This window comes from Artibeus jamaicensis, unplaced genomic scaffold, assembly GCF_021234435.1.
Source record: "Artibeus jamaicensis isolate MK-2021 breed Jamaican fruit bat unplaced genomic scaffold, CSHL_Jam_final contig_464, whole genome shotgun sequence".
Lineage (NCBI taxonomy): Eukaryota > Metazoa > Chordata > Mammalia > Chiroptera > Phyllostomidae > Artibeus > Artibeus jamaicensis.
Window position 1 is genome coordinate 3327298 of NW_026521842.1, and position 26097 is coordinate 3353394.

Here is a 26097-nt window from a genome sequence, read left to right on the forward strand (position 1 = left end):
GCTGTTTGTCTGGGGCACAGTCCCTTTGGACCTTCTCTTCCCTTCCTCTCTCTTAGATCCAAAAGATGATCCCGGTGGACATCACCAAAGCCACCAGAGCGTGCCCCCACCCAAGTCACCACTTTGGGGGCTGCCTTCCGGTGCCTGGGGATCAGGCTGTGATGCCGTCCTGGGTGCCCCAGGTTGTGAGGTCTTACCAGAAGGTGAGAGGGGGGCTTTTACAGCAGTGAGGCCTGTGAGTGAGGTGGGCCTTGGGAGGGACCCTGAGGTGAGGGGAGAGGGTGCTGGGCTCTTACTCCACAGAGGCCTCCACTGGTGTCCTGTGGGGAGGGGTCCTCTGGAAACCATGGCAGAGCAGCACATAGGCGGCGTGGGATGGGGCCGGGTCATGTGTCCTGGCTGGGCTTGGGAAGGGGCTCCACTGCCCTCTGAAGAGGGGCACCTGTCTCTGCTGCCCTCTTTCCCACCATTTCTTACTTGCTCACCTCCTTGCCTCCTCCTTTGCACCCCTCCTCCCTCACCTCCCCCCCCCCCCCAGCTCTCCCAGCCTGTCTGAGCATCCTGTGCTCCTGGCCCCAGCCGAAACATGCATGCAGGGTGGTGGTGGTAGGGAGGGTGTCTGGGAAGGACCATTGCCCTGAGTTTCTGTCCTCACTCTGTGCTTCATCTGGCTCCTCCAGAGCTCCGGATTCCCAGGCAGTGAGTGCAGGCCAGCCAGGTCCAGCCCTCCTCGCATCCCGGCACCTTTCCCTCTGTGTCCTCCCGTGCGTGTGTGCCCTGGGTGGTGGTTAGAGGCTTCCCTCCTGCCTTGCCCCACATTCCAGGTGCTGGTTTTCCGTCATCAAGGAGTAGACTGTTTCCAGAATTAAGACCCAGAGTCCTTTGAGAAGGAGACCAGGGCTGGTGTTTCGCACTGGGAGTGCTCCCTTTGGGGGTTTCCAGACCAAGTTGGTCCCCTGTGGCTCACTGGGTGGACGCATTTGCCCACATGCTTTTTTTTTAGGTAGCGCAAAGGCAGCGGAGTTTTAAAGGTATCAAAGGTAAGTCTGCCCTGGAAAGGCGGGGTCTCCTGACTGTCAGGATGGGAATGTGGAGACTCCTGTCATCCCAGATGCCTGTGACACAGAGACACCGACAGACTGGCACACACGGTACTTTTGCCCCTGACACTGCCAGGCATCACTAATCACCCGCCGTCCTTCCCAGCGACCCCAGGAAGCTGCAGACTCTACCAATCTCTCAGCGTCGGCTTCAGGATGAAACCAGTTTGCCATCAGGGCTTAGATGGTATTTTTTATTTCTTTTTCTTTTTGGAGCTGATGGCATTTAAAGTGTTTTTTTTAAGCTCTAACCATCTATAATTTATGACATAGTGTGTAAGTGTGTTGTATATACATACATTTATGACCGTATATTTATTTATATTTTCATGATATAGTACACATTTCCACATTGTATGTTCATAACGTATCATGTGTTCTATCTTCATACATTCACATTTGTGACCTCTTATGTACACATTCATACATTCTGACAGACACAGTACACTCGTATTTGTATGTTTACGATGCAGCATGTATTCATGACGAAGTGTGTTCCTGAACGTACGGACATGTGACCCAGTACATAGGTTCAGTTATGCACTCACGTCACCCTGCGCAAGGAGTGGCACCTGCACCCTGGCCATACCATTTACTGTCTGTAAACAAGTGGGCTGGACTTGCTCTCGAAGTGCCTTTCCGGTGCCGATGGCCGGCCCATCTGCTTTCCCGGGGTTGCACGTGAGTGAAGGAGTGGGCATGTTCTGCGGGCTGTGTCACAGCCTCTCTTGGCGTGCTGCAGCCAGACTCTGCGCAGTGGGCACCGCTTGGTGGATTCTGTTCACTCAGGAGGGGTGGGTCCGAGAGGTAGCCGGTGTTTCTGTGATGGGCAAGTGATTTGAGTGGCCCTGTTCGGGCCCAAGAGGCGCTGGGTGGGAGAGTGTTTGGGCACTGAGTGGCCAGTACCCAACACACCCGCCTCTTTGTGTTGTAAAAAATTCATGTCTTTCCTGATTATAAAAGCAACACAATAGGAGTGTGAACTGTCACAGCCTTTGCCAGGGGGCGATTGGAGGTGTCTATCCAATTTCATGATGTGGTGGTTCACCTAGTCCAGCGAGCCCACGTCTGAGTCGTATCTGGAGACACTTCCACGTGCACCCCTGTCTGCAGCAGTGATTTCCATGGGAAAATGTTGGAAACAGCATAAGCACCTCTCGGTGGGAGGACGGGCATCAGCAGGGGCGTATCAGAAATGTGGCACCTGGAGTGCGCAGCTGTTGGGGACAGTGAAATGGGCCCGAGACACATTGCAGCGGAGAAGAACAGAAGCAAGTCTCTGTAGCCCGACAGTAGGGCTCCATTAATGTGCATGCACAAAGCAAAGCCCTGTTAGGGCGGAGCTAAGGGCTGGGTGGTGTGTGTCTGAGCTGACAGTCACTGGTAACCCCTGAGGGCGGGAAGAGGGTAGGCAAAGGCCCCGCAAGGAGAGACGGGTGCATAATGCGCAGAACAGGAAGCACGGTCCTGGCATTTCAGGTTAAAGAGCCAAAAATCACTTTATTTAAAAAACTCTACACCAGCAGGACAAGAACAGTAGGAGAAGCTGCTCTTCTAACTGTATAATCACACACATTTATGGGTTCATTTTTATTGGTTGTTTTTGGCTTTGAATGATATTCTGTATCTTTGAGAAAAGCTAAAAGCTCAGTTTATTATTGAATCATATGTGTCAACTGATACATTGTTAAAAAGCAGTATCAACATTTACTCCAGCCACTGTTTTACACTTCAGGCAGTTTATATTAATGACGTTTCAGGCCCTCGGAGGGGCTCGCGGGCGGCGGTGGAGGGGTGGTCTCGCTGCGCAAGGAGAATTAGCACGGGTCTCTTCCCGAGCTGCACACAGAGGAACTGAAAAATGGGTTTCTCTGGGCCTCGTATCTATTTCTATTTTAAAGAGAAAATTAATATTTCCTTTCCAGGATTTTCCTTGTAAAGAGGGGGCTTATATACTTTTCTATGCTTTTGCAGTTGAATTTCTTATACAGAATATACATTTGTTACATTTCATATTAATAGTGTGCCTTTGTACCAGTGTAATTAGAGTGTACATTTCATCATACAGCATATTAGTAGTATAATAAAAATAAACCAGTTGTAACGCCAGCAGGGCACGTGCTGAACCCAGCAGGGCTGCAGCGCACTGGAGTGCGTCGGGGAGGTGCAGTCGCCGGGATCCCACTGGGGGCTGTGGTTGCTGTTCCCTGAGTTATGGGAGATTTCAGACACGCAGATAAACCCCACGTTCCCGTCACCCTCGTCCAGTCATCAGCTCCTCGCCAACCTGGATTCATCTCAGCTTCACCACTCCCATTACCCCTCAAAAAAAAAAAAAGGTTAATGTGAAGCACATCCCAGCTGAATTGCCTCCTTTCATCCGAAACTATTTCAGTATGCAGCTCTAAAAGATAAAGACTGAAAACACAGCCAGGAGCCCCACGCTCACCCTGGAAATAAGTGAGCGGCTCTCTTCTTCTCCATGAGCGCTGGCTCAGTGTCCACACCCCGGGGCTGTGCCCTCCCTTCCCTGCTGGGACCCCTGGGTCCCTGCCCGGGGTTCTGGAGGGTTGTCTGGTGTGCAGTGCACAAACGCAGGACGGGCCTGTCCTCACACCCAGGCGCGGCCTCACCCGCTTTCTCTGCCTAGAACCCCCCCTGGACTCACGCTTCGGGCATAACAGACGGTGGATCTGCTGCAGCAGGTGCTTCTGCCTCAGGCGTCTGCAGCCTCAGGCCCCTCACCGGGATGGGCCGTTGGCCCAGGGCAGGGGAGCGAGTCCCCATACCTCCCTGCTGCTTCTCTACCTCTGCCTCCTGGCCCTCCTCCAGGGTGTCTGGAGGGTCATCGCTGTTATTTGGTGAGCAGGCTTGGGGTGGGGGCAGGGCGTCCTGGGCCCATCTCACCCCCCTGGGCTGCTTCCCCCAGGCTCTGCTGGGGTTTAGTTGAGTCTAGGATGTGGGAGAACTTGGCTGTAGTTCAACAAAAGGGTGACAAATGGGTGTGGCCACGATTACTGTTATGTTGTTGTCACTGTCCAGAGTCTTGTTCATACCCAACGCAGGTGTCTTCCCATTCCAGCCAGGTTCATGGAAGAGCCACTCAGATATGATAGAGCTGATGGTGGGGACTGGGACACCTTGGGGCCACCCACCTTTCTTTCTTCACCTCTTCTCTGTCACCCAGTTCTACAATTCTCTTGCCCCCAAAAGACCACCAGCTCCGGTTCCCATACATTTTCATTGCACCAACATTGAAAGTGGATCTTGGAGCCAGCTTGCTCTGTGGGCCCTCTTGGGTTGGAGCACACCTTCGGGGTGAGGACCGGTTGCCTGGCCCCCAGCCCCACCCCAACCACAAGGCTCCATATTAGAAACTCCAGACCAGTCTGGACCCCAGAAACTTTGACCAGGTTCCACATTCTCACCGGGAAGCTGCTGAGTCCCTCCTGCAGGAGCCTCCAGGGTGACTCTGGGCTTCAAGCCTGAGCCTCCCCACACCCACCTCTTCCTTCAGTCTCCTCTGAAAAGTCTTGCTCCTCTTCCTCCTCCTCCACACTCCCCCTGCCGCAGGTCACCCATCTTTCCCAAACGTTATCCCTATCCAGTCCAACTCCTTTTCAACACACCATTACGTAAACAGACAACATGCAGATACATATTAATATGTAAGTGTATGCAATTCTAATTTGCATGTGTAAATTTACTTGCTTTTTAATCATCTCCTCCATGTAATCATGAGAGAAATATCCTAGAAAATGTCTGGTACCTGACAACAGCTGTAGGTGTGGTTTTCCCGATTTCCTAGTTTTCGGCAGGTTAGCTGTGTCCTTGTCACTTTGCCACGGCCGGAAGTGGAAGTCCCTCTCCCCGTGTCCTGCTTGTCTCTCCCTGGTGTTGGACTCCCTGGGATAACAAACATCCTCTGACGCACACTCACTCAGGAGTGACCTGGGCCACACTGCAGGGCCTGTGCTCCCAGGAAGAGGGCCGGGCAGGGGGTCTGTCAGCCTGGTGTGACCTGTGACCGTGCGTAGGGGGCAGCACTGTGCGATTTCCCCCCCTTTGCTTTTCATGAAGATCATCTTTGTTTTTACGTTTGCTAACTCGATGTCAAATTTAGTTGGACTCCCCTCTGCCCTCTCTGGGAAGGGCAAACAAAGAAGCCTGAGTGTAGAGTAGCTGGTCAGGGTGGGCCGGGAGGAGAACTGCTGATGCAGGCAGTGCCCACTGTTTAGGAGAGAAACCCTGCCTGGCTGGGGTGCAGGTGGGATGCCCTGTGAGACACCCCAAACTTACACCACCCGCTTATCTGAGGAGAAGCCACCAGTCACCCACCAGCTGGCCTGGCAGAGAACTGAGGAGGCCTCAGTGGACGGGTGAGCTCAGAACCGTCCCACAGGGAGCCCTGAGGAGCAGTGATCAAGCACTCGCCTCTTGATCAGACCTGCTGTAGCTTTCATGTCCCTCCATTCTCTTCCAGTTCTGCAAAGCTGGGACTCTCCTCCTTGCTGTAGAAGGACAGAGTGGGCACAGAGGGGTTGAGTGACCCCGAAGTCCAGTCCTGGAAAGTGAGCAGCTAAGACTGCACCGTGGTGTGGCCCCCCCGCATCCCTCTCCTTCCTGGGCTCCCCAGGACTGAGCGCACTGGGGACCTGGGTGACACCCCCACCACTGTGGGGGACCCTCCACAGTAGCCCCCACGGAGGCTTCCTGACAGGCGCTGCAAGGCTGTGTGCACTTACACTGCCTGGTAGCTGCCTTTCTCTCTGCTTTCCAGCCATTTTGGGGAGACTTGAAGTTGGGATCTTCAGCTACTATCAGAACATCAACAAAAATGTCAATCATACCCACGGTCTTTAAGAAAGGTCTTCAAGTCAAGGAGAGGCTCTGATAGCCACTGTTTTCTCGGGTCTGAGAAAGCAGTTTCCGAGATAGCACACCATTTCTCAGAACGTTCTCACCCAAGATTCCGTCCAAACGACTTATCACTGGGGAGTCTCGGTTGTCTAGAGTTTCTGTGAATGTGGGTGATTCTGTTATAAATGCAGCCAGTGAATGTTATTCCGGAGACTCTGGAGTGCCCACTGTTTACTGATGGTGTTTCTCCCCCGTGAAGGAGTGACTTGTGCTCCACCTCTGTGTCCCTGTGGGCTGGGGGCTGTGTCCAGGTTTCCCTTCGCCCTGCCGCGGACAGCAGACCCTCTGCAGGAGGGACCTGACGTGGCTTTAGCATGTGTTTCAGGTGGGTCTCACTGTAAAGAACATAAAACTGTATGTGAATGGAATTTTTAAAACAGATACAGACTTCCGGCCAAGATGGAGGTGTAGGTAGACACACTGTGCCTCCTCCACAACCAAGGAGGAGGACAACAGCAATTTAAAAACAAAAACAACCAGAACTGACAGAAAATCAAACTGTATGGAAGTCCAGCAACCAAGGAGTTAAAATAGACACATTCATCCAGACCGGTAGGAGGGGCGGGGACAGGCAGCCAGGAGGAGAGGACTGGAGGACCCTGCGAGGCAGTGGATTGTGGAGGGGCGCAGCGGACAAGGCAGCTGGCCGACTGGGTGGTCCCACATTCTTCCCCAGATGAAACGGGGGAGCAGGATGGACTGTACAACCCAGGGTCCCAGTGCGGGGAAATAAAGCCTCAAAACACCGATTGAAAACATTGTGGGGATTGAGGAGCCAGGAGACACTCCCAGCCTTACAGGAGAGTTCGTTGGAGAGACCCACAGGGTCCTAGAATGCACACATGCCCACCGACCCAGGAATCAGCACCATCAATTTGCTTGTGGGAAGCAGTGGAAGTGACTGAAATCCGGCAGAGAGCAGAGCAAGCGCCATTGTTCCCTCTTGGACCCCTCCCCCACATACAGCGTCACAATGCAGTGACGTTTTGCCCCGCCCTGGTGAACATCTAAGGCTCCGCCCCTTATACGTAGCAGGTGTGCCAAGACAAAAAAAAAAAAATGACCCAATTGAAACAACAAATCAAAGCTCCAGAAAAAATACAACTAAGTGATGAAGAGATAGCCAGCCTATCAGATGCACAGTTCAAAACACTGGTAATCAGGAAGCTCGAAGAACTGGTTGATTTTGGTTGCAAATTAGATAAAAAAATTAAGGCTATGCTAAGTGAAATGAAGGAAAATGTACAGGGAACCAATAATGATGGGAAGGAAACAGACTAAAATCAACTGAGTGGACCAGAAGGAAGAAAAAAACATTGAATCAGAAAAGAATGAAGAAACAAAAATTCAAAAAAATGAGGAGAGGCTTAGGAACCTCCAGGACATCCTTAAATGTTCCTACATTCAAATTATAGGGGTACCAGAAGGAGAAGAGGAAGAGCAACAGGTGGAAAAGTTATTTGAATAAATAATAAAGAAGAATTTCCCCAATCTGGCAAAGGAAATAGACTTCCAGGAAGTCCAGGAAGCTCAGAGAGTCCCAAAGAAGTTGGACCCAAGAAGAAACACACCAAGGCACATCATCATTACATTAGCCAAGATTAAAATGAAGGAGAGAATCCTAGAAGCAGCAAGAGATAAGGGGACTGTCACCTACAAAGGAGTTCCCATCAGACTGTCAGTGGATTTCTCAAAAGAGACATTACAGGCAAGAAGAGGCTGGAAAGAAGTATTCCAAGTCATGAAAGGCAAGGACCTACATCAAAGACTGCTCTATCCAGCAAAACTTTCATTTAGAATGGAAGGACACATAAAGTACTTCTCAGATAAGGTCAAGTTAAAGGAGTTCATCATCACCAAGCCCTTCTTATATGAAATGTTAAAGGCATTTATCTAAGAAAAATGAGACAAAAATATGTACAGTAAAACAAATAGCAAACTCACAATTATTAAAAACCACACCTAAAACAAAGACAAAAGCAAACTAAGCAAACAACTAGAACAGGAACAGAACCACAGAAATGGAGATCACATGGAGGGCTAGCAACAGGGGAGTGGGAGGGGGAGAGAGGGGGAAAAGGTACAGAGAATAAGTAGCATAGATGGTAGGTAGAAAATAGACAGGAGGAGGGTAGGAATAGTATGGGAAATGGAGAAGCTGAAGAACTTATATATATGATCCATGGACATGAACTAAAGGGGGTGTGGTGTGGATGAGAGAGGGTGTGCAGGGTGGAGGGGAGTGAAGGGGGAAAAATGGGACAACTGTAAGAGCATAATCAGTAAAATATATTTAAAAAACTGAGATACTATTTACACACCACAAAATATACTTTTTTAAAGTTATGATACAGTGGTTTTGAATATATTTATCATCTAATTCTATACCTTTTTCATCAGCCCCAAAAGAAACCCTCTGCCTGCCAAGCAGCCACTCCTCCTCACCACCTTCCTCAGCTCCTGAAACCACTAACCTGCTTCTGTTATTTCCTATTCCGCACATTTCACATACATGTAATAATGTGCTGTGTGGCTCCTTTGTGTCTGTTTCTTTCACCTAGCCGGGCGTTTTCAAGGCTCACCCACGTTGTAGCAGGCATCAATGCTTCCATTATTTTTATGGCTAAATAACATCCCGTCGTACAGACAGACCACATCCTGTTCGTCTGTTCATTAGTCAGTGGACCTTTGGGTCGTTTCCACTCATTGGCTGTCCTGACTAGTGCTGCCATGACTGTTCGAGCAAAAGTTTCTATGTGCACATATTTTTATTTCTTTTGGGACTGAACCTAGGAATGCTGGGTCGTATGGTAATTCTGCTGAATGTTTTGGGTGAACTGTCTGTCTCAGTTTTTCATAGTGAAAAACGGCACCATTTTATGTTTTGTGTTCCCGTCAGTGAGGCATGAGGGCTTGGATCTGCCCCCTTGCTCTCCAACACTGGTCTCTCGTTTTTACTCCTGCCGTCCTTGTGGGTGAAGGAGCATGTCATTGAGGTTTTGATTTGCATTTCCCTGATGCCCAATGAAGCTGAGCATCTTTTCATATGCTTTTTGACATCCATATGTTTTCTTTGGAAAAATGTCTATTCAAACTTATTGTATATGTTTTAATTGTATTATCTTTTTTATTGTTGAATTTGTGATATGTATGTATTCTGGATACTGGGTATTTATTTATCAGACATATCATTTGAAAATATTTTCTCCTATTCTGTGTGTTGCCTTTTCAGTTTCTTGATATCCTTTCAAGTGGAAAAGTTTGTAATTTCACTGAAATCAGTGTTCTGTTTCATCTTAGGTTGCTTGTGCTCTGGGTCACTTCTGAGAAACCAAAGCCTAACAAGTTCACCAAGATCCAACTTCTCAAAGACTTACCTAGTTGTTTCTTAAGAGATCAGAATTTAACTCCTACAGCAAGGTTTTTAAATATATTTGGAGTTAATATTTGTAATATTTGTACATGGTGTGAGGTAGGGGTCTGGGTTCATTATTTGCACATGGATATCCAGTTATTCTACATCACATTGTTTGGATGATAAAATTCTAGAAACGGAGAACAGATTAGTGGTGCCCGGGGTCCGGGGGCCAGTGAGGTAGGAGAGAAACAGGTGTGAATATACAAGGGCAACATGAGGCATCATATGAGGGGAATATTCTGTAGCTTCACTTTTATCAGTCGTCTGGTTGTGATACCACTCACACCAGAGGTTTGCACGATGTCACCAACCAGGGCAAACTGGGTAAAGGTTAACATGGGTCTTCTGTCGTTTCTTATAAGTGCATGTGAATCGATAATGATCTCAAAATAAAAGTTTCATTAGAAGAGCAGTACAACTTGCTCTGGGAGATTTCAAGGTATGGAAAAGGGCAAAGAAGAAGGTGGAAACTACTCAGATCCCCCATGCTGAGCTAACCTCTCACTGCCCTGGCAGGAAGGAGCAGGCCGATCCCCACAGGAACCAGACTCTGGGAGGCACAAATGGGGGTGTCCATCTTAGAGACGGGAGGAAGTCTAGTCAGGAGAGGACTGGGTGCCTGACATGCAGGACGACGAGGAATTCGCTCCCTGGGCCGGTGGCTGGCCCTGTGGCGTGTTTCAGGCACCTCCTTCCCTCTGAGCTGGCTGCTGCAAAGGGCCTCCCGTTGCCCCTGGGGAGGCATAGCTGTGTTCTGCTGGGTGCATATTCCGTGCCCCAAGGATGACATTAAACATCATTCACTCAGTCAGCAAACACTGGTGTCTACTATGTACCAGTCCTGGGGAGAGAGTGTTAAGAAGGTGTGCCTGAACCCTAAGTGGCTCTCGGGCAGGTGGCCAGTGGCGTTAAGAGTGAGGTACATGTGAGCATGGGGGTGGTAGTGCAGGTGACATCATCCATGTCTCATCCTGCCCACATTCCCAGGCTGCCCCAAGGACCGGCACTCCCTGACTGGGGTGGTGTTTGGCCGTGGAAGCCCGTGCAGGGACAAGCTGATGTGTTGGGGAGTGACACCCCGGGGAGCAGCCCCAGCCCATGATGGTGAGAGGTGTGGATAAACACCAGCCTCTTCGCCCTCTGAGCTGTGTTCTTTCCCGTCTCCTGGAGGACTCCAGGAGCCCCAGAGCCCCTACTGCCCACAGAGGTCACCTTCCTGGTAATGTCCTTTGTCCTGGCTCCTCTCCTTCCCTGACTCACTTCCCTACTTCCTCAGAAGCCTGCCAGGATTACCTCCCAGTAAAGCACTGGTCCTCAGCCCTTGGCTCAGGCTCCGTATTGGGGAACCTTAGATGAGACAAGGCATGCTGACTGGGTCGTGAGGGTCAGGGAGGCTCCTGGTGCAGGGCCCTCTGAGCTGAGACTTGAGGACGAGTCTGGTTATCCTAGCAATGAAGGGTGAGGACAGGCTGTCCGGCAGAAGCACAGTGTGGAGGCCTCCAGGTGGCAGTCTGGTGTGCGCCCCCCACAGAGGAAGCTCACCTTTGGGAGGAGACAGTGAAAGAAGATGGGGATGGGACCAGACGGTGGGATGTTTTCAAAAGATCACAATACAGCAGATTTGTATTTGGGAAAAGCCACGATGGCTGAATCAAGTTGAATGGAAAACAGGGTAAGATTGGACATGGGAGGGCCCCTCCGAGGCTACAGCAGAAAACCCGGCAGAGACGGAGATGTGGGGAGTATGGTGCCCAGACCTCAGCTCTAGGTCAGTGGTGATTTTCTTCCAGATACGGAGGAGGGTTTGGTGCCATCATTCAGGAATCTATGCAGATGTGCTCCAGGGGAGTGACACAGCCACTTGTTCTTAATTCAGGGACAACTTTGCTGCGGTGGCCCAGCCAGATGTGCCGTGTGTTTATGAGAACTGAGCCCAGGCACTCCCTGCCTGCACTTGTTTTCTTGAAGCTAATGGGAGAAGCCACGAGAGGGCGCTGTCTGAAAGCCTCTGGTCTGGCACCTCTCACAGAGGGTCAGGCCCGGAAGCTGCTCGGTCTCCCAGCTTGACCCGGGCTTACCTGCAGTCTCCTGGCGCTGCTGACTGCTACCTCCAGATGAGGCCCTGACATCTGCGACCTTCTGGGCAGAATGTGTTCCGAGCAGTTTAAGGGGTTTGGGGAAAGATGTTTCTGTGATCCATGGCACCTCAGAATCAAGTCAGGGAGCATAGGGCACATGCCTGGGTTGTGGGCCAGGTCCCCAGCTGGGGTACATGAGAGGCAACCGATCAATGTGTCTCTTGCCCATCAATGTTTCTCTCCCTCTCTTTTTCCCTCTCTCCCCCTCTCTCTAAAAATAAATAAAATAAAAAATTTTTAAGAGAAAACTTTATTTTAATGAAATAAACAAACAGCCATGTATGCTCAGTGGCTAGCACACTGGGCAGCAGAGATCATACCCCTACGGCCGCTGCCCTTGACCTGTCCTCCCTGCTGGCTCACATGACAGCACCACGGGACCCAAACAAGGCTTCATGACCTTCTAGAATATTCCCTGGCCTTGGTCACAGCATTTGCTTTAGAAATGCTGATCAGTTTCTTGGCTTTCAAGCCTTTTTACTGTGGGGGTGAGGGCAGCTGCTTCCTGGGCTGCCTCATTTTCTCGTGGGGCTCTCGGTAGGTCTCAGGGAGCCTGAAGGCTCATGATGGCTCCCCAGGCGGGGCGGCCCTCGGCGACAGGCAGGCTGCTCCATCCGGGCCTTGCCTCTCCTCCGGGAAACGACAGCTCTGGTTTCCTGAGAAGAAGCCCGCCTGCTGCCTGGTCAGGGACCCAGGGCAGCACACTGTTGGAGGAAAACCATGCTTTGAAAAGATTATGCTGGACAACGTGGCTGAGCCACTTCCACAGGTGAAAGAAAGCAGCCTCGCTGAACCCAGAATGTGACTGAGAGGAACCTCAACATCCATCGATGGGAACATCTTTCTTCTCCTGCCAGGAGTCTGGCCGTCTCCTCCTTGTCCCAGACAGGGGTCCTGGCCCAAACCTCTGTCCCATGTGGTGGTGGGTGATGACAGGGAAGGACAACAGGCTTTCCACTACTGCAGGGAAGTGTGTGGAGCGAGGTGGGTGTGGGCTACAAGCAGGAGACACCTTGTAGGAGCAGGGTCTTGGGAGGCTTCCTGGTCGCTGGGACTTGAAATGAAGAACGAATGGGTGCAGCAGGCAGGGGAGACTGCTCTGGGTGGAGGGAGGAATGACTCCTTGGGGGTGGGCAGCAGACAGGATCCTGTGGGGAATAACAGTGTTTTAACCTGTCAGGCTTTTTCAAGTGCAAATGAAGGGCCCCAAACTACTGGTCAGAATTAGATTCTTGGGAATAGAAAAGGTCCTGTGAGAGCCAGAGCATCTCTTTCAACCTCCTGCCAGGGAAATACCCTAAATTCTCCTCCTAGGAAAAGTCCTTTACAGCTAATTGAGAGCTGGTCTCTCATTCCAGAACAATGGCCAGCTTCTTCCTGCCAGAAGCTTTTCCCATATTGGATGAGCTTTCCCATCCAGCGAGCACTTGGCTCCTCATCTGTAGTGAGCAGGCGGCCACAACGGCAGCTCAGCCCCTAGTCAGCTGCTGCATGGAGCAGCTGCGAGGTCCCGGCCATGTGGTTAGCCCGAGGATCGCAGAGGTTTCATACTCGACACCAGCCACGTGCTCCCCAGCCCAGAAATGCAACAGTCTGAGAGGAAAACAGTGTTGGATCTCTCCACAGCTGCTGAACCTACAGCTATCTCAGGCCAATCAGGTTCCAAGTACTTCTGCTCAACATTTTGCTGAGGAAGTACAGAGGGTCCCGACTTTGGAAACACGCAGACTGGAGAACTAGCATCCGAACTGTGAATGAAGGGTTGTGGCCATCAGGTTCCTTTAAGTGGCAGGTGTTTCTGGTTGAGAGTTTTTCCCCCACTCAAAAATTTATCTATTTTGTTATTCATTACTTGTTCAATAGGCCTCTTCCACCCCGGACAAGAACCTGGACATCTTTTGTGGTCACTCTGCTGACCATTGCTCCCTTGAGGTAGCCCTCCCCTAAATCTTCAATAGCACGTTCACTGACACAAGTTTTCTGGAAGGTTCTTAGGCTCTAAGCCAGAGCCATGTCTGTGGCTGCAATTCTCTGGTGACCTGAGAGCGCGGGTGTTATCTCGGGCCCTGATGGCCCTGTGTTGCACCAGGCTCCACACTGAGGACAGTGGAAGAGTGGATGCTGGGTAGGTGACTAGCTGTCTCTGTCCAGTTTAATCTTGAGAACAGCCCAGCGAGACAGCCATTCCATCACGGCCTTTCAAAGATGGGGAAATGCAGTCTCAGAGAAGTTAAGAAACTCGTTAGACCACTGGATGCCTGAAAACAAAGCAATTCTGTGGTAACAGGGCACAGGCAAGGTCCTGAGAATACCAGGGCCAGTGGAGGGACTGGTGCTCAGTTCCAGTAAGCACGGCATGGCCCTTCGCATGGAAATCACTTGTAAAATCACGAAGGAGCTTTGTGCACCCGTGCTGCAGGGATGGCGTCGTCTGGGACTGGGGGTGTGGTTTAGGGCATGGGAGGCATAGGGATGCTGCCGGTCACGCCCAAAGGTCTGTGGGGACCATCTCTACAAGTGCAATAATCTACTGACTTACCTGGATGACTGACATGGGAAGTCACCTGCTGCCACCCACAGCTCTTCTGCCTGCTCCAACTTGATGATCACATGGCTCTGGTGCTGCCGTACCCTGTGTGTGACAAATGGAGCCGGGCTGCGACCAGCTGCTTGGCTCCAAATCTCTGAGTAGCAGGTGCAGCCTCAGAGGCTGCTTCACAAGGTGACCTAGTTTGCACCTTATCAACATTAGAACCCTTTGATGGAGAAGCAGAGATACAAGTACTCTACCTGGTGCCCAAAAGGAATTAGATGGTCTTATCGCTTATTTCTTCAAACTCAAGGACAATATTATTGACTAGAAGCCCTCACGTAGCACCGATTCAGAGAACAAGCTCTCCTCGCCCACGGAGACGAGGTGGCTGTGGTTCCCCAGCATCACATCCCTGTGGGTTGTCTTCTCAGCAGGGTCCAGCCGCTGCCTCTCCTCCTGCGTAAAATCTACAGTCACATCCTCGAATGGCACTGGACCCTGCACCTGCTTGGAACTGGGTGACGTGGAGAAATGGGGACAAGTGCTCACGAAGCTCACTGGTACAGCCAACTATGAACGTCATATACCTTTTTAGGTTACAGACTCTGGAAGGAAAACAAACCACATTGGAAATGCATGGCCTTTGGGTTTTTTCTCATGTCAAAACGAAAACAAAAACCCCTCAAACCAAAAAGGAAACTGAATTCTGATTTTGCAGCAGAAGTGTCTGAGTTTTGGGGGCCACGCCACGAGTGAAACATCATCCTGGCTCTCAGAAAGCTTATGTTCTGATAAGGAGAGGCCATGTGAATGAACTAGCCATTTTACCCCCTGTCTTTTCCTTCACGGGGACAAGTTGGTGGCTCCACCTCTTCCCTGCCTCTTCGCGCTGGTACCCCAGACTCTCCCCGGGTCCACTCCTTCCCACACCCCCTGCGTGGGGGGCACCTCCACTGGCAGCTCCTTGAGCCTCTGACTCCTATTCCTACAGCCAACTATCTGCATGACTGTTTTCAACTTTCTGTGAATTTTAACTCAAGTATCTCATGCTTGCAGCAGTCAAAATTTGTTGCTTGCAGGAAAACCTGAGGTGTCATTAGTGGTACATACAAGGTGGAGGGTGGTTTAACAAGAGCTGCCAGATTAGGCTTCTGGGGCTCCGCTGTGTATTCTGCAGGATGAAGGTGAAGGAAGGGGATGAAGTGGGGAAGATGCCAATGGCAAAAAAGGAAGCAGCGTCAATATTCGGAGGTTGGCATGGAGCAGAGACCAAGAGTGCACTCTGTCAAGGACAGTTCTGTCACAGGGAGATCTGATTCTAATTCAAGAGCATTAGTTGAACATACACACTTACTTCCTGCCAAAGACTAAACCCCAAAAGTCCAAAGCAAAGAAATATAACCAGTGAGTACATTGTCGCAGGAGCACTGGATCACAAGAGGGTACCAACAGCAGGGGTTTCTTTGAGGAAATCCTTGGGATACAACTCAGAGCCGCAGCGCTCACTTTGTACCGGGCAGGTGCGGAGTTGCAGCACAAGTGACGAGCAGACGCGTCCACAGAGCCCTTGCGGATGGATCTCTAGGCCCAGGACTGTGGAGATGTGGCGGCGCACAGAGCTGCTCATAGGGCTGCGCAGAGTTGGCGCCCAGGAGGTGGCTGGGGCGTGGGCTCAGGTCCAGCGAGAGCCTGGCGGAGCCAAGCCTAGCCCAGCATTGGGAGGCTGGGGGGCGGGGAGAGGGTGGGTGGTGGCGGCTGTGACACGTGCAGCGTGCTAGTGTCGGGACCCTGGTTGAGCATGCCAGTAAGTTCGTGCTGGTGGTGGTGGACTCCACACCTTCTCAATTGTCCTGTACCAGCAGCGGGCTTGGCTGAGTGTGGGCGCGCCCAGTGGCCACGCGCTGCCCCACTGTCGGGACCCCTTCCCTACATCCCACCTGCACTGAGAGAGAAGTATTAGTTTCTGGTTTGCGAGCTGACTTGACCACTCGCTCCGCTTGGACTTGAAGGGCGACGCACGATTGTCTGTCTGCAAGGTCTCCACCTCGCGCAGCTCCTGCGATTGCCTGCCGGCAGAAGTGCACCTGCTACTGGCCCAGCTGCCGCGAGACCTGGCTCTTCTCCCATTTCCCCGTCACTGGAGCTGCAGGCTACACGCCGACCGGATGGAGCTCAGCAACTGTGTGCCTGGTGTACTGGACCTCTGCACCCCTGCCGCACTGCGCATGCCCAGGAAGTTCTACCACACTACCCTGCCGGAGAGCCTGCCACCTGAGTGAGTGGGGGCATGTGCAGTGTGGAACCATGTGGAAGACGCCTCTGCACATGTGCACCCAGCACACACCCACACCCACACCCCAGGAGCTACCGCCCTGCTACAAGGTCACGGACTGGTCAGGCTGCACACTGCAGGGGTTCACGGACTGCCCCTACAGCCTGCCCACACAGGCCAGGTGTCCATGCTGGCCGACCTGCGTCTGGTGGGCTGCCACGACCTGTCCTTCATCCCCAAGGGCAAGTGGGCCCAGCTGCTACTGAAGAGTGCCAAGAAGAACCTGTGGGGCATGGCCTTCTTTGGCCTGATGGAGTTCCAGCAGACATTCAACTTCAAGTTCATCTGGCCCTTCATGCACTACAACAGCCCCGGGAGCAGCATGGAGGTGGGTGAGGACACTGCCCAGTGCATGAGGAGCTCAGCGACCTGGACATACACCTCTGACTACGCCAAAGACCTGTTCCAGCAGGACCCCCAGTGTGAGCAGCCGCTGGAGCGCAGGGAGCAGCGCCCCAGAAATGGGTGCAGGAGGAAGGCCCGCTGTGCCAAGCCGAGAGGCTCTGTTGTGAAAGAAAGTCGAGGAGCCAGGCCTGAGTCCACTGAGGACCGCATGAACCACATCATCAAAAAGCGGTAGTTGCAGCCCCTCAGGAGCGATGAGGAGAGGGGAGGGGAATCAGATAAACTCACAAGGAGCTGCCCAGTGCTCAGATGGGAAGAGACCAGACCTGCTCATCATAGAGAAGGTAGGTACATCCAGAACAGAGGCCAGGGATGTGCAGGGCTGGCCCAGTGGGGCTGGTTCTCATGGTTTCTCCTTGGCCTGGGGTCTGAGACCCCAACCTGTGCTGTCCACTGGCTCAGAGGAAAGTGTGCTTGAAAGATGTCCCATCAGGCCTGCAAAGATGGGGGCAGGTGACATTCTTGCTCTCTGGGCTCCCACCTCACTGTCACAACAGCTGAAAGTTTAAAGACAAGAAAAAGACAGGGGAGCTGGGAGTGGGGATTGGCGCTGGCAGACCAGGAGTGTGTTTCACGCCCACTCTGCACGTACCCACTCTCCTCACACGGGCCAGTAGGGGTTCCTTGTGTTCAAGCCATCCCAGCAGCCCCTTGGCCCCATTGCCCCAGGCCTGAATCAAGGCCCCTCCCCAGGAACATGGGCAGCCCCTTGAGATGTTGTCAGGAATGGAGCTCCACACTTGATCATCATCAACGTCAGGGCCACCTATCTGAGGCCAGCAAGATTCTAGTCCCGCCCCTGGAAGCTCTGTCCCCTCTTGGGCTTCCTGCTTTGAGTCAGGAGATCAGAGCACACCTCCGGGTGCTCCTACCTCTCCCAGAGTCGGCAGACTGAGGGGGCTGTGGAGAATGCACCCGGGAGTAGGAAGGCTCCGTCCAAGCTGGCCTTTGGGGTGGCCGCCCAGTCACACCAGCTCAGAGGGTTAGGGAGATGGTAACTGAGGGCCCCCTGCCCTGTTCTCCTTTCTGACCCCTGGGACTGGTTAGTGGACTGCCCTGGCCCTAAGCCACCACTCGCACATTTACTCAGAGCCCCTACCCTATTGCTCCCAGCCCCCAACCCCCATGTATAGAAGTCCAGTTAAGCCTCTGTTGTCGGGAACGTGGCGGACCACAATTGCTGCCCATGAGCCATACCTTGGGGCCATGGTGGTTCTGAGTGGCTTGGAAAGGAGACACGGGTTCTCAGCTAGGGTTAGAAGGAATGGCTCTAGGTGGCTCCCTGGTGCCCACATTCACAGCCCTCCCCACCCTGGGCTCTCCCTGCATTTCCCTGCCCCTCTCCTCAACAGCTGGTCAGACCATGTTTCTGGTAGCCCTGCAGATTGGAAAAGCCAAGTTCCAAGAATAGGCCAGGGTCTTATCTGAGCATGCCCTGAGTGAGGCCCAAAGCCCGCACTCCGGGGAGTTGAGTGTGAGCACCACCCTGAGGTGGGCGGGTGCCCCATCTCTCCAGGAGAGGAAGCACAGGTGCCCAGAGGCCACACAGCCTGCCTCAGGAGGGCAGCGAGGGCCACAGGCCACCTGGCGAGGGGCCAGCAAGGGCAGCAGCCTTACAGGCAGATCCTGCCCGCAGTTCCCTGCCCCAGGCTGCCCCTGCCACCCACACTGTCCCACCAGGGAGTGAGGAGTGGGGGAGCCTTCTACAGCAAAGGAACCTTCTACAGCATAGGAAAAGCTAAGCTGGTGTGAAATGAGGTGGCTGCCCAGGAGGCAGCGGCTTTAGTCTTTGCTTGTCTGGCTTTAGTCCTCTGAGCTTCTTCCACTGGCCACTTCAACTTGTAGTCCAAAGCGCAGGCTCTCCTTGCAGAGCTGTCAGCAGGCTGTGATGAGCATTATGCCAGCTCAGCCCAGGACCTTCCCCAGGAGTGGGTGCGACGTGCCGAGGGGGTGAGCGCTGGGGTGATTTAATGGCCCCTTTAAAGGGAAGTGAAGGGCAGCATGGTGGGGGGAGGTGTCTGCTCCAAAGCTCAGCATTTGGGGCAGGTGTGCTCCAGGCAGGAGGGCAGATGCGTTCACCAGAGCTTGAGGGTGGCCCACCCCAGGGTGTGAGTCCAGAGCTCAGGCTTGTTTTGCCCAAGGCCTGGCTTAAGACAGCTCTCCTTGCAGCAGGTTTCCTGGGTGTGGGAGCTTGAGTGAGGAGCTGCTCTGTATATATTGGAATGTTGTAACTCAGGGCTTGTTGTTCCGGTTCACAGGGAAACATAGGTCTCACCTTGGCTTATTTGCTGCACCTGGAAAACCATCCTGTCTCGGGCCAGTGCCCAGGCTGAGGTGCCCAGAGACGGTGCCAGCTGGCAGCTCCGGCAGCCCCTTCAGTCTCCAGTCTGGCAAGTCCCCTGTAGGCCACCTGCTTTTGGGGGGAGGTTCCCTGAGGGGAAAGCGTCTCCTCCGGTGCCACGGCTGGGCTCCACAGATGGATGGCCTAGGGCAGCCCTACCCAGGGGCCCTTCCCAGGGCTGAGAGAACAGAAGCAAACACGCAGTGAGTGGACCGCTCTCTCCCCACACAGGCTCTCGACATAAAGCAACCTGAACAACTTCGCCTTGAACAAATAAGTGTAGAAAAATTGGAAGCCTTGTGCTCTCTTAGTGCCAATGTAGGAAGGTGCAGCCACTCTGGACAAGGTGTGGTGGTTCCTCAATAAATCAAAAATGGAATTATCACACGATCCAGCAATTCCAGTTCTGGGTCTGTGCCCCCCCAACATGAAAACAAGGACTTGAAGAGCTGTTTGTACACTGTTCACAGCAGCGTCATTCCAACAGCTAACATGTGGAAGTAGCCCAAGTGTTCACTGACGGATGACAGGGCACACAGAATGTGGCACATACACACATTCTCACACGCGCCACAGTTCAAAAACTTTAAGGACATTCTGCCAATGGCAATAAGCCAGTCACAAAACAACAAACACTGCATGAGACCACATGCATGAGGTACCTGGAGTCCTCAAATTCCCAGAGATGAGAGCAGAAGGAAGGTGCGGGGGGAGGGGTGGGTGCCGAGAAGGAATGGGTGCTGGTGTCCCACAGGGACAGACTTTCCGTTCCCCGAGGTGAGGAGCTTTGTGGCCAGGAGCGGTGTGGTGGCTGAACAACAAGGTGAACGTGCATAATGCCGCCGAACTGTACATTTACAGGGGTTAAGACAGCAAATTTCGTGCTATGTGTATTTTACCACAATAAAAGAATTTGGCCAAAAAAATGAAGTGATGCCTATCTAATTACATACAAGTCCCTGCCTGTTCACTTCTGCAGCCATCCCCTCCATAAAGGAGAGAGGAGCCAGGTGGGGTCGTTAGTTGAGCACGTCCACATTTGCTTTAGCAATTATTCTGTCAAACACTGAGATGAAAAAGTCAAGAAACCCAGCCGAGGAAAACAGCACACGTAACAGGTGAGCGTTGAGATGGACAACTGAACAACAATGGAACCGAATTCGGAAAGGAAGCAACTTACATTATTGTGCATTGGTTTATATTTTTTAATAAATTAAGCAGGGTGTCGCTTCCATAAAAAGAGAACATTCTGCTAAAAAATAGCCACCAGAGAATACTGAGAGATCAAAGACTGGATCGTTGAATTTTAAAAAGTCCTCAGCTGAGAAGCTCGAATAACAAATGGGACACAGAATATATCATTGAGAAAGTCTCTCGGAAAAATAAGAAACTGAAATGGTGAACAAAATTTGAGATAAGAAAGCCAGACCTCACAGAGCAGCGCGCTCACCGGGAGAGAACGTGGAGGAGGAGCGCGGGGAGGAGTGAAGGCGGGACGGAAGTGGGATCCGAGCCGAGGACTCAGGGTGCAGCCTTGGCCTCCGAAGGGGCCACCGGACAGACGGGCAGAGAAGAATGCTGGGGCGCGGCCGGACACACAGAGGTGCAGACACTGCCGGACAAAGTAGCCAAAGGACAAGAAAAAGATCCCAGAAAGTGAAGAGAAAATGCCGTAGATCCTTGGTAACTGACATTCTGTTTCTCAAGGAGAATGGCCTACGGCTTTTAAAAGAAAAAGGATTTTGAACCTAGAACTGTACACCGAGTCGAACGATCATGGAAGCCTAAGAACACTCTAAAGGTATTTTCAGAAGAGCAAGACAACTTCTCTAATAAACCGGGCTCCTCACAACGCTGGATGATGTCCCCCAGTGATACCCCAGGGCGCCCGTGAAGAGGACAGAGGGAATGCAGGCTCTCCGGGCGAGACCGGCACGTGTGGGCGTTCAGTGCTGGGAGAAGGAGCAGTGTTGGGACCTGCAGACGTTTGACTCTCTTCAGAAGGGAAGTGCTCAGGAAATATGCTCCGTTCCCCGGGTATTTACTGTACAAAGACTCTGTGCTCTCTGCCACAGCCCCACCTGTCGGCCCCACAGGTGCGATTCCCTGGAACGGCAAGAGAGCTGAGTGATGAGCAGGAGGTCTGGTTACTCCGAGAGTGAGCCAAGTGAGCTTATAAATCACTCATGAGACGGAATAACCTTCTGGGTCAAAGTCCTACAGAAGGCAAGAAGTGGTGGGGGTTGGAAGACTGCTCAATAATCAATAAAATTACATGCCAATATTACTTACATCAACACAAACCTCCAAATTAAGGTACTAGCAAACAGAATCCAATACCAGATTGAAAAGATCACTGTAATAGCTAAATGGGACTTATTCCAAGAATACAGACTACTTCAATATGGCAACCCATTAATATGCCATTAGAATACAGCTAAGAAGAAAACTCTTTTATCTCCAAAGATGCTGGAAAAGCCTCTGATGATATTTAAACTGCATATCAAATTAAAAAATGAAAACTTTCAAGGAAATGGGAATTGACTAATGCTTCACTAACATGAATACATGTACATACATACATATGAACTCTTATAACCTAATATGCATACTGTGTCTAATACATACCTATGTAGGTTACATATATGTACAGCTCAACCACACACAGGCACATAGACACACTTTTAAAATTTATGCACATATACACACGCTCACACGCACACATGTTTATGCTTCAGTCCTCTTGAATCTAAAGTCAGGATGTTACTTAATGAAGAAACACGAGACATTCCTATGAGGGGCCGGACACGCACAAGGTGGGCTACCACTTTACAGTTCTGGCCACAGAACAGGAGGGGAAACTGAGACAGTTGGGAAAGAGCTGAGAAATTGGAGGAAATAAGTAGGAAAATACAACCCCTACAGAAAATAACCAGTCAACTGAGAGGGGCCTAGAACTGACATGGATATTGCAGTTAACAAAGAATACTAAAATCGCCTATTAACTGTATTCCATATGTTGAAAAAATTGAGTAGAGGCAGAAGAGATATTTTAAAAGACTCAAGTTGAACTACAACAGATAAGAACTAGAATATCTTCTTGAAATGAAAATTACACTGAACCAGGTTAACAGCATTGCCAGAAGAAGAGATTAGTGAGCATAATGACATTTCCATCTTTACTGTTAAATTCAGGGAATCGTTAAAACCGGAAGTCATGGGGCAGTGACCTGCTCATCCTTCCAATATTTCTGGTACTCTTTTTACTTGATTGCCAGCTAACAACAAGAAAAAGTATTCTCTAGTGAAGATGCCTTCACTTCCCATTCCCACTTCAGTTCTCTGTGCCCCAGCTCTGTCCTCACGGCTTTCCCGCATCCATTGGTAAAGGTTGGCCTCGACCTGATTATACTGAAACCCAGCAGGCATTTTCCAGCCCATTTCCTCACGTGACCATTCATCTGCCCTTGACAGATGTTTTCCTCCTTTACTTGCCTTTTTAAAAGTTTTACCTGTAAGTACTTTTGTACGGATCTTTGAATGATAAGGAGTCTTTGAAAAAGTGGGTGGGGATACCCCATGACACCATTCTTTCTTTTCTAAAAAGATTTTATTTATTTATTTTTAGGGAGAGGGGAAGGGAGAGAGAAAAAGAGGGAGAGAAACGTCAGTCAGAAGCCTGCCGCACGCCTGCAATCAAGGCACATGCCCTGACTGGCAATCAAATAGGCAACTTTACAGTTTGCAGGCCGGTGCTCAATCCACCGAGCCACACCAGCCAGGACCCATTCTTCCTCACATAATATTTAATGTCCAAAGTTTCACAGTTTTCTAAAAGCTTTCCGGTTTGTTCTTTTCAGTCAGTACACAAATAGAGTCCATATGCTTCAGTTAGTAGATAGGTTTTTAAATCTTTTCATAGCAACTACCCCTATATGTCTCTTGAGTTATGTCTTAGCAATTTGTTTTTTTGAGTTGTTTACCCTCATTTTCCACAGCCTGGATTGTGTTGATTGCACTGCCATCTGTTTTGATTTTACTTTAAAAAAATTTTTTTTAGTTGACTGTATGCCTCGTAAAGTTGGTAGTTGGATTGGAAATTTACTCAGACTTAGATTTGGTTCTTTTAGCAAGACTGCTGTCCGTGACACTTGTCTTCTTTCTTCTGAAAGCTCGTACGTCTGCCTGTCTTCGATGTTAGTCGTGGTAGTCGATGTTCATTGAGACAAAATGGTACCATGCTCCTTCAACCATCTCTTCTTCATTTACTAGCTGCAATACTTTTCTGAAGAAAACCGTCTTCACTCTCCTTGGATCCGTGGTTCATACAAGAAAGTTGATTTCCAAAACCCTGAGTGACAGGATTTGATATCTGCTTCATTTCGTTATTGTTATTAGCTCACAGGTTTAAGTGAATTGTCAGTCTTTCGGTATATTGACGTTGTTCCTCTTTTTGATGATTAAGTGGGTCCATCTTTGAATCACCTCACATTACTTTCTGAGACATTTAGAAACTTTCACTATACACTAACATTTAACAGCATTCTCTTTTATTCAAAAGAACTTATTTTTTTAAAACTTCAAATTGACAGAACAGTTACAAGGACGGCACAGGGAACTCCCGTGCTCCGTTTGCACAGACGCTGTGTGGAGCAGACCGTCCACCCAGGCACTGAACTCGCTTGCCCTCAGCTTCAGGACTGTCATGTCGCCGCTGCACGGGGCGTCCTGTAGCTTCAGGACTGTCATGTTGCTGCTGCACCAGGCGTCCCGTAGCGCCAGTGCTGTCCTTTGTTTGAGAGCTTAAGCCTTCGAATCAGTGACCACAGGTGACTCTGATAAATAAGGGGAAGGGGTATATCAGGCTCACTCATAAGTGACACGTTTAATTGAAATGTTACTTAGTGAACAGAGTTCTGTGATAACACATATTAGCCTGGGATGCCTTCCTTCCAGCTCGTTGGCAAAAAGAACCCCCAACCCAGCACACAGCCATGTTTTCTCTTTGGCTTCTCTTCACTCAGTCACTCGTGTGTCGTGAGCTGCCCCCGTGTCCTAAGTGCGTGCACCTGCTGTGCTATTTCGATGGCCATGAGCACCCCGTTATTTCACTGCCCACTTCTTCAGCTTCTTCTGTCTCCCCTGCCACAGCTGCGGCCTTAACACACATCTGCACCCACAGCTGTTTACTTCCCCCGACCACCTGAGTTCCAGTGGAGCTCCTGGCAATGCTCAGTGTGCTGTGTAATGAGTGCTGTGGCTGGCCCTTGACCCTGTCCCCCTGGCGGAAGCTCCTAAGTCCTGGGAATTTCCTGAGTGACAGGAGTGTCTTTCAAACTGTGCTGGGTCCTTGGGAGCGCACCTGGGTTCATGCTGAGGACGTGACTCAGGGTGGGGACCAGCCAGGCCAGAGAGACCAGCCCTGTGATTAGAGGTCAGGGGTGGGTGAACACACCTGTGTGCCATGAGGGAGGCCCGGCCTGAGGCCATGGGGACTTGGTATCCGGGATCCTCCCATCCGTCCTGCTGCTTGGCTTTCCTCCGTGGTCCTCTGTTCATGATTTTAGCTCCTCCTTCTCTACCTGCATCCCATTTCACGGCTTGAGCTCATCCTCTCTTCTCTCTCTTGTATTTTTCTCAGAATTTCTCCAATACCCTCATCTCTTTCCCATGGTTCCCACCTCACCACAGACTCTCCTCCTCCGACCACATGAAGCTGATATGGGAGGCTGTGGGAAGGGCTCCCATTAGGGTTGAAGGTCATGAACACTGTGTGTGTTCTCTGGTGCCAGCGGGTCCACGTCTCACAGCCATTTCCAGGGAGGCGCGCATCTCGTTGAGTCACCTGTGCTCTGTTTTGAATTTCACATTGTTGTCTAGGTGCCGGCGGTGCTTTCTCCTTCTCTCTGCTCTTCCCGTTCTCCTACCTCAATGTCGTGACCTCCTTCCCTGCTCCCAGACTCTAGCTGAGGCAAGAGGTGGGCCTCAAACTCTTGCTTTTCCTACTGACCTGGAAAACCATTCAGGATCATTTATTCCCGAGAGTTAAGAAATTTGGTGAGTAGCATCAACTCCATTAAGCTACACTGTCCCCTGACAGTGAGCAGCTAATCAAACTGGGACAACCACACACATCACGGAGGTGAGAATTTCACCTTTATTGTATTTCCTCAAGGGATGCATTGCACTGTGCTCTTTAATGATCTGAAATAACACACAAACATGTCAGCCAGGCAAGTTCAGAAATTACAACTGAATTCTCACAGTTCAGTAATAGAGGCCAAACAAAACATAAAAATTTATTTTGACAAGAGTATGAGGGAACTACTCACCCAGCTCTAAGGTCATTGATACGGCGTAACAGATAAAAGCACAAAAACCTGTCCCGATAAGGTAAACAAAACTACATTTACATATGTAAAACAGCTATAATAATCGCCAAAACCTCAGTAGGAACAGGATGTTTTCAAAACTTAGACTATTTCAAAACTATTTAACATAAACCTATAATTTTTAAATAATAAATATATAAATATTAAATATGAGAATACATATAATCACCCTATGGGAACATTTTCTAAATAAATCAGTAAAATTTGGCATACATTCAGCTGTCACAGTCTTATGGCTCTAATTTTACACTCCCAAATATTTCCTTCTGCTTGGAGCCCTAAACTCCACCTTCCAACGGCTCCGTGCAGTTGCAACCAAGCATACAGAAAATGGGACTTCCAGCTTCTCCCTCAGGGGAGATGTGAATTAAACATGGGAGATTTGGGGTGTTAACTTAGAAAGGGGCAGAACCTGAAAAAAGTCTGGTTTCCAACTGTCCTTAGATGGACTCCTAGAATTGTTCTGAAGAGCAGGGCATAATAACTCTCCAGCTCTTTCGGGAACATTCTGGGTTCTG

The 26097-nt window shown here is 50.6% G+C and overlaps 1 pseudogene; it reads left to right on the forward strand.

The window, feature by feature from the left end:
* Positions 1-15907: 15907 nt before the first annotated feature.
* LOC119047008 (heparan-sulfate 6-O-sulfotransferase 1-like) lies at positions 15908-17021 on the forward strand (annotated as a pseudogene).
* Positions 17022-26097: the final 9076 nt, after the last annotated feature.